At 46.2% G+C, this 12,273-nt stretch overlaps 1 protein-coding gene across 10 annotated transcripts in view; it reads right to left on the bottom strand.

Moving 5' to 3' along the window:
* The window catches only part of ST6GAL1 (ST6 beta-galactoside alpha-2,6-sialyltransferase 1), a 159,462-nt gene that overhangs the window by 100,864 nt on the left and 46,325 nt on the right, over positions 1–12,273 (bottom strand). Inside the window, exon 1 of one of the 10 annotated variants that reach the window (XM_027582043.2) lies at positions 6,994–7,137. The exons of 8 other annotated variants lie outside the window; for them this stretch is intronic. The gene's annotated coding sequence lies outside the window, so the exon portion shown is untranslated. Of the gene's footprint in view, positions 1–1,594; positions 1,710–6,993; positions 7,138–12,273 lie in introns of those variants that run through there. One more of the 10 variants, XM_027582047.2, reaches the window with a different exon arrangement.

Here is a 12,273-nt window from a genome sequence, read left to right as displayed (position 1 = left end):
ATGGATTTCTGTGGCCCTGTGACCCAGGCAAAGACCCTGGGAAGCCAAGCCTCATGCCCCTTCCCAGCTGACCAGCCCCCCTGCCTCTCCACCCCATGCACCCTACACTCCAGCCACAGCAATCTGCAGACCACTGAGGGAATGTGGGGTTCCATCCGTGCTTTTTAAAGCCTTTGGCAGATGGCTTGCAGACCTCCAATATCGCTCAAATAGGCAAGTCATTCTACCTGTCTCCCTGCTACCCAACCATATTCACACCTGGGCCTCCCCTGATGGACAAAGGGTGGAACTTGGACTTAAAAGCAACTCACCTAAATAAGGGAGCTGGACCAATCAGATACTTTCAAAATTGCAACTATGAAAAAAGACTACAGCCAGCTAGTGGTGGACCCTCAACCTTCAAGGGAAGGTAGTAGGGGTGTTAGGAGAAGTGAATGCCATGCACAAGATCAAGTGATGGGGCCACGGGGCCCTGAAGAAGGAGAGGAAGCTGGCCCACAAAGAGAACAGGGCAGAGGTCCAGGGAGAGGCAGACAGGAAACTGTGCAGTCCCAGAGAGAGCAGATGCTTGGTGATGTTCTAGAAACTGCAAAGCTCATCTGTACTTCCTCCTTTTTATTCCTATAAGCATCCCCTGAATCCCTTCCAGAAACCCCTGAAGAGCTAGGTTTAGAGCGGCTCTGGGGTCCCAGCAGCTCCAGCTCACTGAAGTCTTCCAGGGCGGGGACTGAGAGCAGAGGTGCTCCCCCACCATCACCCAGTGCGCGGCTCTGTGCTTGGGCTCTGGCCATCCATTGTGGCTGCTCAAAAGCCCTTTTTTTTTTTTTTTAACTTCCTTCCCAAGTTTATGGCTAGATTTTTGACAGATGAGGCAACTTGATGGGATAGACTTGGATTGCAAGTACAACTTGTACTTTGCAGAAACATGAGAAATAAACAATAACAGAGCAGTAATAACAGACAGTAGATTTTTCTGTTTTACAGTTTTGCTATTAAGTGGCTTATACTTACTCCTCCTATCACCAGACCAGTGTGACCCATTCAGCGGACCACAGAGGCCCCTTGCATTCCCTTGCCCCTGAGCCACCTATATACTCATGGGCTTCCTTGCAGTTTTAATACAGCACCCACTGAATTGATGGCCCCCTGTAAGCTGTAGGTGTTCTGCTCCCCGACCTCCCTCCAATTCCACAAGGGTCACTGGCTTGACATCTAGATTTGGCTTCACCACTTGTTCTCCTGTGGCCTAACCAGCCTATGTTCTACTCCATGCCTTCCTCATGCTTGGGGCCTGTTCTCTGCCCCATCACTTCCTGCCCTCACTCCTGCCTGCACTATTCCCTCACCTGAGAGCCCCTGGCAGCTCCTAGCTAAGGTCCTCCATCAGCCCCCAAAGCATCAGAAGAAGATTCTAAGGAAGAAAGCAGACAAATGAGAGGCTGCCTTGGCCTCATTAACGCCCTCACACCTCATGTAGGTGTTTCCTTCAGATATACAAGGTGTGGGCGCTGACCACAGACCAGAGCCAGGATTTAGAGAGCCCACCAAGAACCAAAGAACCCAAAGAAGTTCATAGAATGAGCCAAGCACATACACCATAAGAATTTCATGGCCCGGGGCGCCTGGGTGGCTCAGTCGTTAAGCGTCTGCCTTCGGCTCAGGTCATGGTCCCAGGGTCCTGGGATCCAGCCCCGCATCGGGCTCCCTGCTCGGCGGGAAGCCTGCTTCTCCCTCTCCCACTCCGCCTGCTTGTGTTCCCTCTCTCGCTGTCTCTCTCTCTCTGTCAAATAAATAAATAAAATCTTAAAAAAAAAAAAATTTCATGGCCCAGCATCCCCTGATGTAAGCGTCCCCCAAACAAGGACCATTACTGATGGACTTGGTTTTGAGTCAGAGAATGGGTCAGCCTCTCCCAGGGGTAGGGTTCGGGCCCCAGGGCCCTGGCTTAGATGAAGGATCGCCATAAGGCGTACAGGAGCCTTGGGGTAAAAGATAACCCTGTTAACCCTGATTCCATTATTCCACATTATCTGGAATGTGAGCGGCTGCTCTGATTGTTTGGATATGGAAGCTAAATTAGCTAAGAGCTTTTATCGATCCTTGTACATAAAATTTTCCAGGGTCTGGGTCTCTACAAATTTGCTGAGCTCTACAGTCAGATCAGAAGACACTGCACCCAAAATACAATGAGAATTTCTGCTAAAATCAGAAGACTTCCTGGATTATTTCTGCCTTCCCCTTCCTTCCGAGCTCTTGTTCCTTCTGGAAGGTTCATCTGTAGGGCCCAGACCCAACATTATAGGGCTTCTATACCAGACCAAGGGCTAACCACAATGTTCCTTTATTTTTTTTTTTTAATTTAAATGTTTTTGGCAACTACTGTGTGCCAGGCACTTACTTTACTAAATTATTCATTTATTCCTCACACAATCCTATGAGGCAAGGAGTGTTTTCTCCATTTTCAGATGAGGAAAAGGGCTTAAGTAACTAGCCGGGGCCCAAAGCTGGGAAGAGATGAAGCCCGAATTCTACCCACTGGCCTGCCTCCCCAAGGCTTTCTTCCCTCAGTGTTAGGACAGAGCTCCACCAAGCTCTCTCAACAAAAGCCAGAATTAAGGAGGAGTTCAACACTGAATACTTGGGCTCTGACAAGAAAGGAAATGGTGTAAAGAATTTATTTCCAGAGAACCAGAAAAAGGAAGTTCTTCTGCCACTGCCGTATGCAAAACCCCAAAGAAGGGAGCTCCTGCTCATTTCTTTCACTGTGTTGTTTAACATGTTGTCGGCGGCAAACAATCCCTCAGTTTTGACTGTGCCTATTCGAGCTGCCAATCTGGATATACGTGGAGACACACAGGCCCTTTCTATAGTCAGAACCATACACATGACTTCAGGCCTTGCCCCGCTCCTGCAGACTCCTAATCCCCGCTGCCCAAATGCAACAACTTTTAGCTCTTTGATCTAATTCTAGAAGGATCCCCGTGTATCTAAATAGCATACTTACATGGCCTTTTGTTTTCAATATTAGATATTATTCATTACTTCCTATTGTGGAAAATGAGAATTTAGCTTGCTTTTACCACCATCCCACGTACCTCTTCTACTTCTCCTAATATAAACCTTTTTTTTATTATTAAGTCAACACTAGATGTTACATTATTATGACCAGATAAATGATTGTTCACAGCCAAGCTCTGTGGTGTGCTCTGGTTCATTCCTTTCCTGTATATTCCTTCATTGTCCTTTCTGGAGTCCATTAGTGTCTCTCTTGTTTATTTGTTTAATCTTCTACACACCTATCACTAATTTAGCCCTCACTTTGCCAACTTTTCTTTTTTTTCTTGAATCTCTCCCTTCTGGAATCTTCGGTCCTCCTACTCCAACCTGAGCTGATTGTTCTCCAGGCTTAAAGGAAAACTCCTTTTCTTCTGTCTTAATTTACCACCCTAATTTTGAAGGAAAATATCTAGAGTCGCTTCCTCAGAAAGGATGTACGGGAATTACAATTGAGATTTCTTATATTGGAAAATGCCATCATTCTTCCCTCACGTTTGATTAATAATTTGTCTGAATATAAATTCTCAGTTGGAAATAAATCCCTCTCACAACTTTAAAGGTAGGGCTCCATTGCCTTCTAGTTTCCAGTGCTGCCATAGAATCAGATTTCTATTCTTCTATGTGATCAGTTTAGGATTTTTTTTTCATGTCTTCAAGCTTTGCTTCTGGTTTGTGTGGGGTTTTTTCCACAATGATGTGCTTTGATGTGTGTCTTTTTTCATTCATAGCACTGGGCATTCAAGTGAGTTTTTTCATCTAGAAGCCTATGTTCCTCAGTTCTCAAAATTTTCCTTGTATTATCTCTTTGATAACTCTTCCGCTCCATTGTCTCTATTCCCCTTTTTCTGTATGTCCTCCTATTCAGATGTCGAACTTCTTAGAATGATCCTTTCTTATTTTTCCTTGCATAGCCACCCCCCCCTTTTTTTTTTGGTTTCTAACCTTTCTCCAAGGCTTCTTCAACTTTATATTCAAAACCCTCTACTGATTCATTGATTTCTATCATACTTTTTAATTTCCAAGGGTTCTTTCTTATCCTCTGAATACTCCTTTTGTTGCACACTGTCTTTATTTTATTACTGTGCTATCTTGTCTTGTGTCCAGGACACCAGTAATTACAGTTTTTGTGAAGTTTGCTTCTCTCCCCAGCACTGTCTCTATTTCTTGAGAGTTTCTTTTTATGTGATTGTCTTTTGTTTCTTTTTGGTTTCTGTGTTTTATGTTTCAAACTTTTCTCAAGTATCTGGAGATACTGAGCAGTCTTTTTACATTTAGAAGTGAGACCCTAAAAGCCGACCAGAAACTCCATGTACATGGGCAGAGTTGCTGGTCCAGTGGCTTACCAGAGGAGGGTTGAGGGTAATCACTCCATTTTATTTGAAGAACTCTCTAAAGGCTAGTGAAGCAAAAGCAAAAATGAACTTTTGGGACGTCATCAAGATAAAAAGCTTCTGCACAGCAAAGGAAACAGTCAACAAAACAAAGAGGCAACCCACAGAGTGGGAGAAGATATTTGCAAATGACACTACAGACAAAGCGCTGATTTCCAAGATCTATAAAGAACTTCTCAAACTCAACACCCAAAACCAAATAATCAAGTCAAAACATGGGCAGAACACATGAGCAGACACTTCTCCAAAGAAGACATACAAATGGCTAACAGACACCTGAAAAAATGTTCATCATCCTTAGCCATCAGGGAAATTCAAACCAAAACCACATTGAGATACCACCTTACACCAGTTAGAATGGCCAAAATTGACAAGGCAAGAAACAACAAATGTTGGAGAGGGTGTGGAGAAAAAGGAACCTTCTTACACTGCTGGTGGGAATGCAAGCTGGTACAGCCACTTTGGAAAACAGTGTGGAGGTGCCTCAGAAAATTAAAAATAGAGCTACCCTATGACCCAGCAATTGCACTACTGGGTATTTATCCCAAAGACACAGATGTAGTGAAAAGAAGGGCCATATGCACCCCCATGTTCATAGCGGCAATGTCCACAATAGCCAAACTGTGGAAGGAGCCGAGATGCCCTTCAGCAGATGAATGGATAAAGAAGATGTGGTCCGTATATACAAGGGAATATCACTCAGCCAACAGAAAGGATGAATACCCAACTTTTACATCAACACGGATGGGACTGGAGGAGATTATGCTAAGGGAAATAAGTCAAGCAGAGAAAGTCAATTATCATATGGTTTCACTTATTTGTGGAACATAAGGAATAGTATGGAGGACATTAGGAGAAGGAAGGGAAAAATGAAGGGGGGAAATCGGAGGGAGAGATGAACCATGAGAGATGATGGACTCTGAAAAACAAACTGAGGGTTCTAGAGGGGAGGGGGGTGAGGGGATGGGTTAGCCCGGTGATGGGTATTAAGGAGGGCACATACTGCATGGAGCACTGGGTGTTATAAGGAAACAATGGATTGTGGATCACTACATCAAAAACTAATGATGTATTGTATGGTGACTAACATAACATAATAAAATTAAATTAAATTAAAAGAAAAAAAGAAAGGAGAAAGAAAGAAAGAAAGAAAGAAAGAAAGAAAGAAAGAAAGAAAGAAAGAAAGAAAGAAAGAAAGAAAGAAAGAAAGAGAAAAAAAGAAAGAAAGAAAAAGAACTCTAAATATCAATATCTGTAGGCCTTTTCTCTTGGACTATTAAGTTTATGCAGAAAGACCCCTCTAATGTCGTGAATAGAGAAAGGGGGAGATAACCCTAGCTTCTAGCACTGTGGTAACCACAAAAAAGGAAGATGGGGAGACAGTTTCACTGTCCAATATATAGACTTTTATTCATTCCCTGTTTTAGAAAGGTTTCTCGCACTCGCCCTTCTCAGGTTGGCCTGCTGTGTGCCTGATCTTAATCGGGTCTTAAATTTGAGTTTGTTCCTGGAAAGATCCTTAGAAGAAGTTTTAGTTACCAGGAAAATTAAAAAAAAAACAAAAACAAAACCAAAAAAAAAAAAAAACTTGTTTTCCAGGCATAGTTTCAAAGGCCAGACATTTAGGAAAGCATTAACACAGGTCCATAATCACTTATCAGGCATCTCCGAGGCCTGCTAAGTGTCAGAATTCAGAATGCTTTCATATTTTGGAAAAGTGGTATGCGGCCTACACACTATATTGCCTAACACCTGCAGCTGGGGCAGGGCAGCTCTTCATAATGAGAGCGAGTAATATTTCTGCCGCAGAACAAATGCATGTTTATGCTAAGTAGGTTACAGATTTATAAATAGCGTCACATTAGTCCGGGACAGGTTTTGCCACCAAACAGGTTAAAAATAAAACTTGGTTTTTACAGATTTTTGGATTTGGAAACTGTAGATCAGATATAGTGTGTGCGTTTCGTATGCACCTCCTACACCTCCAGTCACACTTGGGGCATATTCACAGGGATTTTGTCACTCTGTGGGTCTGCCTGCTTGCAATGAGAGGTGGAAAAAAATGAGGCAAGTTGGAATGGGGGCGGTTAGGGGAGGCCAGGCTCAAGAGGGAGAGCGTCTAGTCGCTTGGAAAGTGTGCGTCCTGGTTCTATCCTAGCAAGCCCTGTTACTTTGAAAAAGCTACTTAACTTCCCTGAGCCTCGGTGTCCTCATCTATAAACGTTGGGTAATTCCAACTTATTCTGAAGTGTTTATGTGAGGATTAACTTAAATTCAGCCAACAACTATGTATTTTGCCCACTATTCCTAAGGCATTGCTCTGGGTCCTAGGAAAATAATTACGAACAAAAGAGATCAAAGTCCCCGCCCTCATAGAAACAACTTCCCAGTGAGAAGAGACACAGAGTAAATACGCCAGGTGGCCATATATGCCACCGAAGAACAACAGGCAGGATAAAGGGGGAAGAGTCAGCGGGATGCAGATTATCTTATATATAAGATGGTCAGAACAACCTTTCAAATAAGGTGACGGTTAGTTAGAAACCTGAATTCAGGAGGGCGCCTGGGAGCCTCAGTCGTTGGGCGTCTGCCTTCGGCTCAGGTCATGATCCCAGGGTCCTGGGATCGAGCCCCGCATCGGGCTCCCTGCTCAGCGGGAAGCCTGCTTCTCCCTCTCCCGCTCCCCCTGCTTGTGTTCCCTCGCTGTGTCTCTCTCTGTCAAATAAATAAATAAAATCTTAAAAAAAAAGAAAGAAAGAAAGAAAGAAAGAAAGAAACCTGAATTCAGGAAAAGAAAGGGAACACAAGGAGAGTGTATGAAGGAAGGGTGTTCCAACTGAGTGGAACAGCAGTGCAAAGGCTCTGAGTAAAAAATAAAAAAGAAATGTGATTTATGTTTAAGGGACATGAAGTAATACAGAATAAAGGGACAGAAAATTATAGGAGCTGAAGTCTATGAGGTCCTGAGGACCGAATCCTGCAGAACCTTGTAGACCCTTCAAAGAACTTTGGCTCTAAGTGAAATGGGGAGCCCTTGTTGGTTTCTGAACAGAAAAATGACATCATACTACATCTTTTAACGTGATCAATCTAGTTGCTGTTTTGAGGAGACCACAGGAGCAGGAATGTAAGTAGAAGACCCAGTTATGAAGCTATTCTAAAAATTAAAAGCAGAGATTGATCTGTCCTTGACCAGCATGAATTTAGTGGATCAAACAAGTAGTCAGTTCCTTGATTTACTTTACAAGTGCAGCTGAGATGGTTTGCTGATAGCCTGGATGCAGCATGAGAAAAGGAGAGTCAAGAGTGACTCCATAGTCTGAAGCCCCAGCAACTGGAAAGATGAAGCTGTCTTCTCCTAAAGTGGGGAATGGAGGTTTTCGAGGTAAAAGCAGTTCAGTCTTGGACTTGTCATCATTGCGATGTTTATTTGACACCCAAGGAAATGCGGTAACTGAATATAAGAGTATGGCATTCAGGGAAAGGTCTGTGATAGAGCTATAACTTGAGGGTTGTTGACATATGGATGGTAGGAGATCACCAGGGAGTGAGGAGACAGAGAAGAGGTCAAGTCCAAGGGCTGCTCCCTGAGGTGCTCCAAAGTGAACAAGTGAAGATGAGCTAACAAAAGAAACTGAGGAGAAGCCAGTGACAGAAGACGAGAACCAAAGGGTGTGCTATTCCAGAAGCCAAGAGAAAACACTTTGTCAAGAGAAATGGAAGAACCAACCAATCAAACGCTGCTGATAAATCAAGAGAGGGACTGAGATTTGACCATTGGGATTGACAACATGGAGGTCACTGGTGAACCTGACAGGTGTGGTTTTTGTGGAGTGATGGAGGCAAAGTACTCATTCGACTGGGCTTAAGTCAGGAGAGAAGAGGAATTACAGGGAGCAAATGATTCTTTCAAGGAACAAAGAAATGAGGCAGCAGCTAGCGGGGTAGATGAGGTCAGGGGAAGAAGTGCATGTGCATATGCGTGTGGGTGCGTTTCAGTGGGAGAAAAACAACAGCCACAGATAGACAGATGGGGCAGGCAGATGGGAATGGGCCAGCAGAGAGAGAGAAACATTGGAAAGAGAAGGGAATATTGCTGGAGTCATGTCCTTAATTAAGTAAGGGAATAGGACACAGCACACAAGTGGAGGGGTCGGTCTTAAATAGGAGCAGAAAGAATTCATCATCCACAGTAACAGGCAGAAAGTAGAATTTATGGGCGTACATTTGGTGGCGGAAAGAAGGTGTGAAAGTTCTCTGATTGCCATTACTTTCTCAGGTAAGTGGGAAACAAGGTTCTGAAAGTAAGGATGGGAGGTTTGAAGACCGAGAAAGAGGTATGAACGGTCACCTAGATCAGAGAAAATGGCAGTGGTTCTCAGCCAAGACTGCCCATTGGAATCAACAGCCGAGCTTTAAAAAAGGGTTGAGATGTCCAGGTCCACTCCATGAAGACTCTGAATTCATTCGTTCTAGGTGGCATTCAGGTTGCAGTACCTTTTATGATCTCCCCCAGGTAATGCTAATGGAAGCCAGAGTTGAGAACCACTGGACCCAGGGAATGGAGAAAGATGGCCTGACAATGCCCAAGTCCACTTAAGGATCATGATGGTGAATTAGAGCGGGAGCCATCAGGACAGCGGTCTGCTTCTCTACCGTGGCATTCAGCTGGGGGCAGCAGGCGTGGTTGGGGGGAGTGAGCTGGAGGTAATCAGGGTTATGTGAGATCCCTGTAAGGTGCACACCATAAGAGTCCAGTAAATGAAAGCTGTTACGTTTATTTTTATCACCAGCAAAGTGAAGTAAACTATCCTTGTAGCAAACATCAAATATAATTTTGTTTTTATCTCATCCAAATGATTCACTCAATTTGTATCTATCACGGGTTTTGAAGTCATTTGCAAGTAACTAAAATCACAAATGTCTATCCCGAAATGTTAATGTTAAGGAGGTGCCCTGTGGTTCTTTGCTTGTGACCCTGAGCACTGGCATTCACCAGTCACCCCTCCCACCCAGCCTCTCCGAGTCTCAACGTGACAACAGTTTTGCGCCAAAGTTTTGTGAAGCCTGCATTTCAGGGGTTCCATATTTGTAATTCCTGTCTGGTGATCTGTGCTACTCCCTCTGGGAAGGTCCACCCTTGATCCTAGCCCTGAACCTGGAGAGATCTCTGTGGTGATAGGTGCCATCTCAACACCCCCTCCCCGAGCCAGTCTTGGCTAGGACCCTGTCCATGTCTACCCAACTGCTGGAAAAAGACTGCATACTCTATCCTGAGCCTAAACTGTGTGAACTCGAATGCCAGCAGGGGATAGAAGCCCTGTGGGCTCCCCTGCAGGTCCCCCACTGTCCCCTATTGTCAGCTCCTGCTGGCCCTTATCAGTGGATCTCATGCCAAATCCCGGGTGTGAACTGCCTTCTACCCTACCCTAACTGCCCAGGCAACCCCTCCCCAACCCCCCGTGGGGATCTCACCTGGTCCTCTCTGGGCCCGCCCGGCCCCTGCCTTTTGCTCCATCAGCAACATGTGCAGCTCCCATGCATCTGCATCCTGACTGTACCCCCACCTCTCCTCCTAGACAGAGGCTCCTCCAGGAAGGGGCTGGACCTCACGTAGCTTCCGATCCACAGTGCCTAGCAGAGTGCCAGGCCCATGGCCAATAACTGAAAATCACTATGACATTAAAAATAACCACCACTTATTATCACTAATTACATGCTGGTACTAGGTTAAGCACTACCCAGGACTCACACCAATGCTGTCAGGTAGCAATGATTAATACAGATTACAGATGAGAAACTGAGGGTCAGAGAAGGTGAGTTCCTGAGTTCAGACAGTGAAGTAAGTGGCCAGAAGAAGAAGAAGAAAAAGAAGAAGTAGAGGCATATCTGGAATTAAATCCGAGTTTATCTGGCTGCACAGCATGTGGTGTTTTTCACAACATGACAGGGTTTTCTGAGAAAGAGGACCCTGCAGATGGTAATGGGGAAGCCAGGGAGTTGCCTCCCAGCCCCCACTCTGGGTGCCACCTGGACAGTCCCGGAGACAAGAGCAGTACTCTCCAAGTGCAGAAGCATGTCCCTGGGAAGTGCCTTTCATCCATCTCCTCCTTACCTGATCTTTGCTCTCCTCTGGATTTATAGGCCAGAATGAAATGTTCATTGTGTAGAGCAAAAAAGGAACCACCACAAGCCCTCTGGCAGGAAGCGTCTTCTGGGGATTTATTCCCTACACTGTCATTAACCACCCCCAGCTCAGGCCCCGGGCCAGCATCCTCGCAACACCAGACAATTGACAAAGGCTGTCTGCTTGGATAAATGAGGGTCCAACACAACTGCTTTTGTCAGAGCTCCCTCAATGCCCTGCCCCCTTCTTACCTGGGACAAATTCCTATGACCCTGGTTCCCAACAGGATAAGAAAAAGAAGAGCAAGGTCCTAAACATGACTCCACCTGCCCTAGGGCTCAGCTCCACGGATCAGCCCAGAGAACATTTGCTATTTCATCTTGCTGCTTGGGTCTCACTTCCGAGGCCAGAAGTGACCGGTGAAAAAGGACTGCCCTGAGCGTCCCCCACCTGGGCTCCTGCATCTCCCACTGTGCTCTCACACCTTGACCTTCCCTAGAAAGCACCTGCTCAAGCTCACTGGGGTTGACTGCATCCTGGTCTCAGGGGGCAGAGGGCAAGCCCAGGGAGGGCTGGGCACCGTGCTGGGCCTGGGCTGTGCTGAGAGCCCAGTCAGCATCCTGCCATCCAGGGGGCCACTGTCTAACATAGCTGACTTCACGTAACAACAGGAGTACAGTGTCCGAGATGAAAGGTCTTCTCTTTGCTGAAGGTGCCAGCAATTGAAGGGGCCCATCCTGAACTAGCGGAGTTAAAAAGCCTGTGTCAACATAGTCGAGAGACAAGTAGGATGAAGAAATTGGTTTCTTCAGCAGTAACGAGTAGCTTCGTTCTCTCTAAAACCACCCATCACCCTCCACACAACGCACACAACAGGACTTTTGGACACCACCCCCACCCCCCACCGCCCCCAGTGGCACGGTAGGCCCCACTCCAGAACCTCAAACAATCCCAATCCTTCCTGGGGCAAAATGTGAGTTGCCTTAGGCCACACTAGCTCAGTCCTGAGGTCTGGCTACCAGCCCACCCTGATGTATTGTGTTGGAGACCAATTTCTCTGAGGCCAGGGCCCTGCCTTGTTCTCATCAGCACTCCTGAAAAGTAAAGCCTGCTCCAGAGGCCCCTGGCATCTCTGCCCCTCCTGTCCCTTTTCCAGACCACAAGCCTCTACCAGGCGGACCTGGCAGGGCCTGCTCACTTGGCAGCTGCGACATTCCGTCCCGTGGCCTGGCGTGTCTGGGACACCCTCCTCTGCCCTGGATAACTCACCACGCTGTTCACAGCTGCCCCGCCTCGCTCAGCTCTGGCCCAGACTTTGCCAGCAACCAGGAAGGCAGGCAGGAGACCCAGACAGAGGACCTGCCTCCCTCCCTCTCTACCGCCTCCCCTCATAGCCCCCAGCTGCTTGTCTGAGTCAGGAGAGCGCAGCTTCTTGCCTGGTGACCAAGTGGTTTGGGGCAAGACTGCAGGGAACATGTCCGTGACTGTGGGAGTTTTTATGGACACCTGTGGGTGCTCGAACAGATGTCTCTAAGTTCTCAGAAGGGCAAGGGGTGTGCCCACAATAACAAACCGTTCTGTGTGGCTCTTTTATTCTTTGTCATCTTTTCACATCTATGATCTCATTTGAACATGAAAACAAATCTGAGGGTAGGCAGCCCCACAACTATTATCCCCTTTTATGGATAAGGAAATTAG

This window comes from Zalophus californianus, chromosome 1 (assembly GCF_009762305.2).
Source record: "Zalophus californianus isolate mZalCal1 chromosome 1, mZalCal1.pri.v2, whole genome shotgun sequence".
Classification (NCBI taxonomy): domain Eukaryota; kingdom Metazoa; phylum Chordata; class Mammalia; order Carnivora; family Otariidae; genus Zalophus; species Zalophus californianus.
Note: the sequence above shows the minus strand (reverse complement) of the source record. Positions and strands in the feature narration are given on the sequence as shown.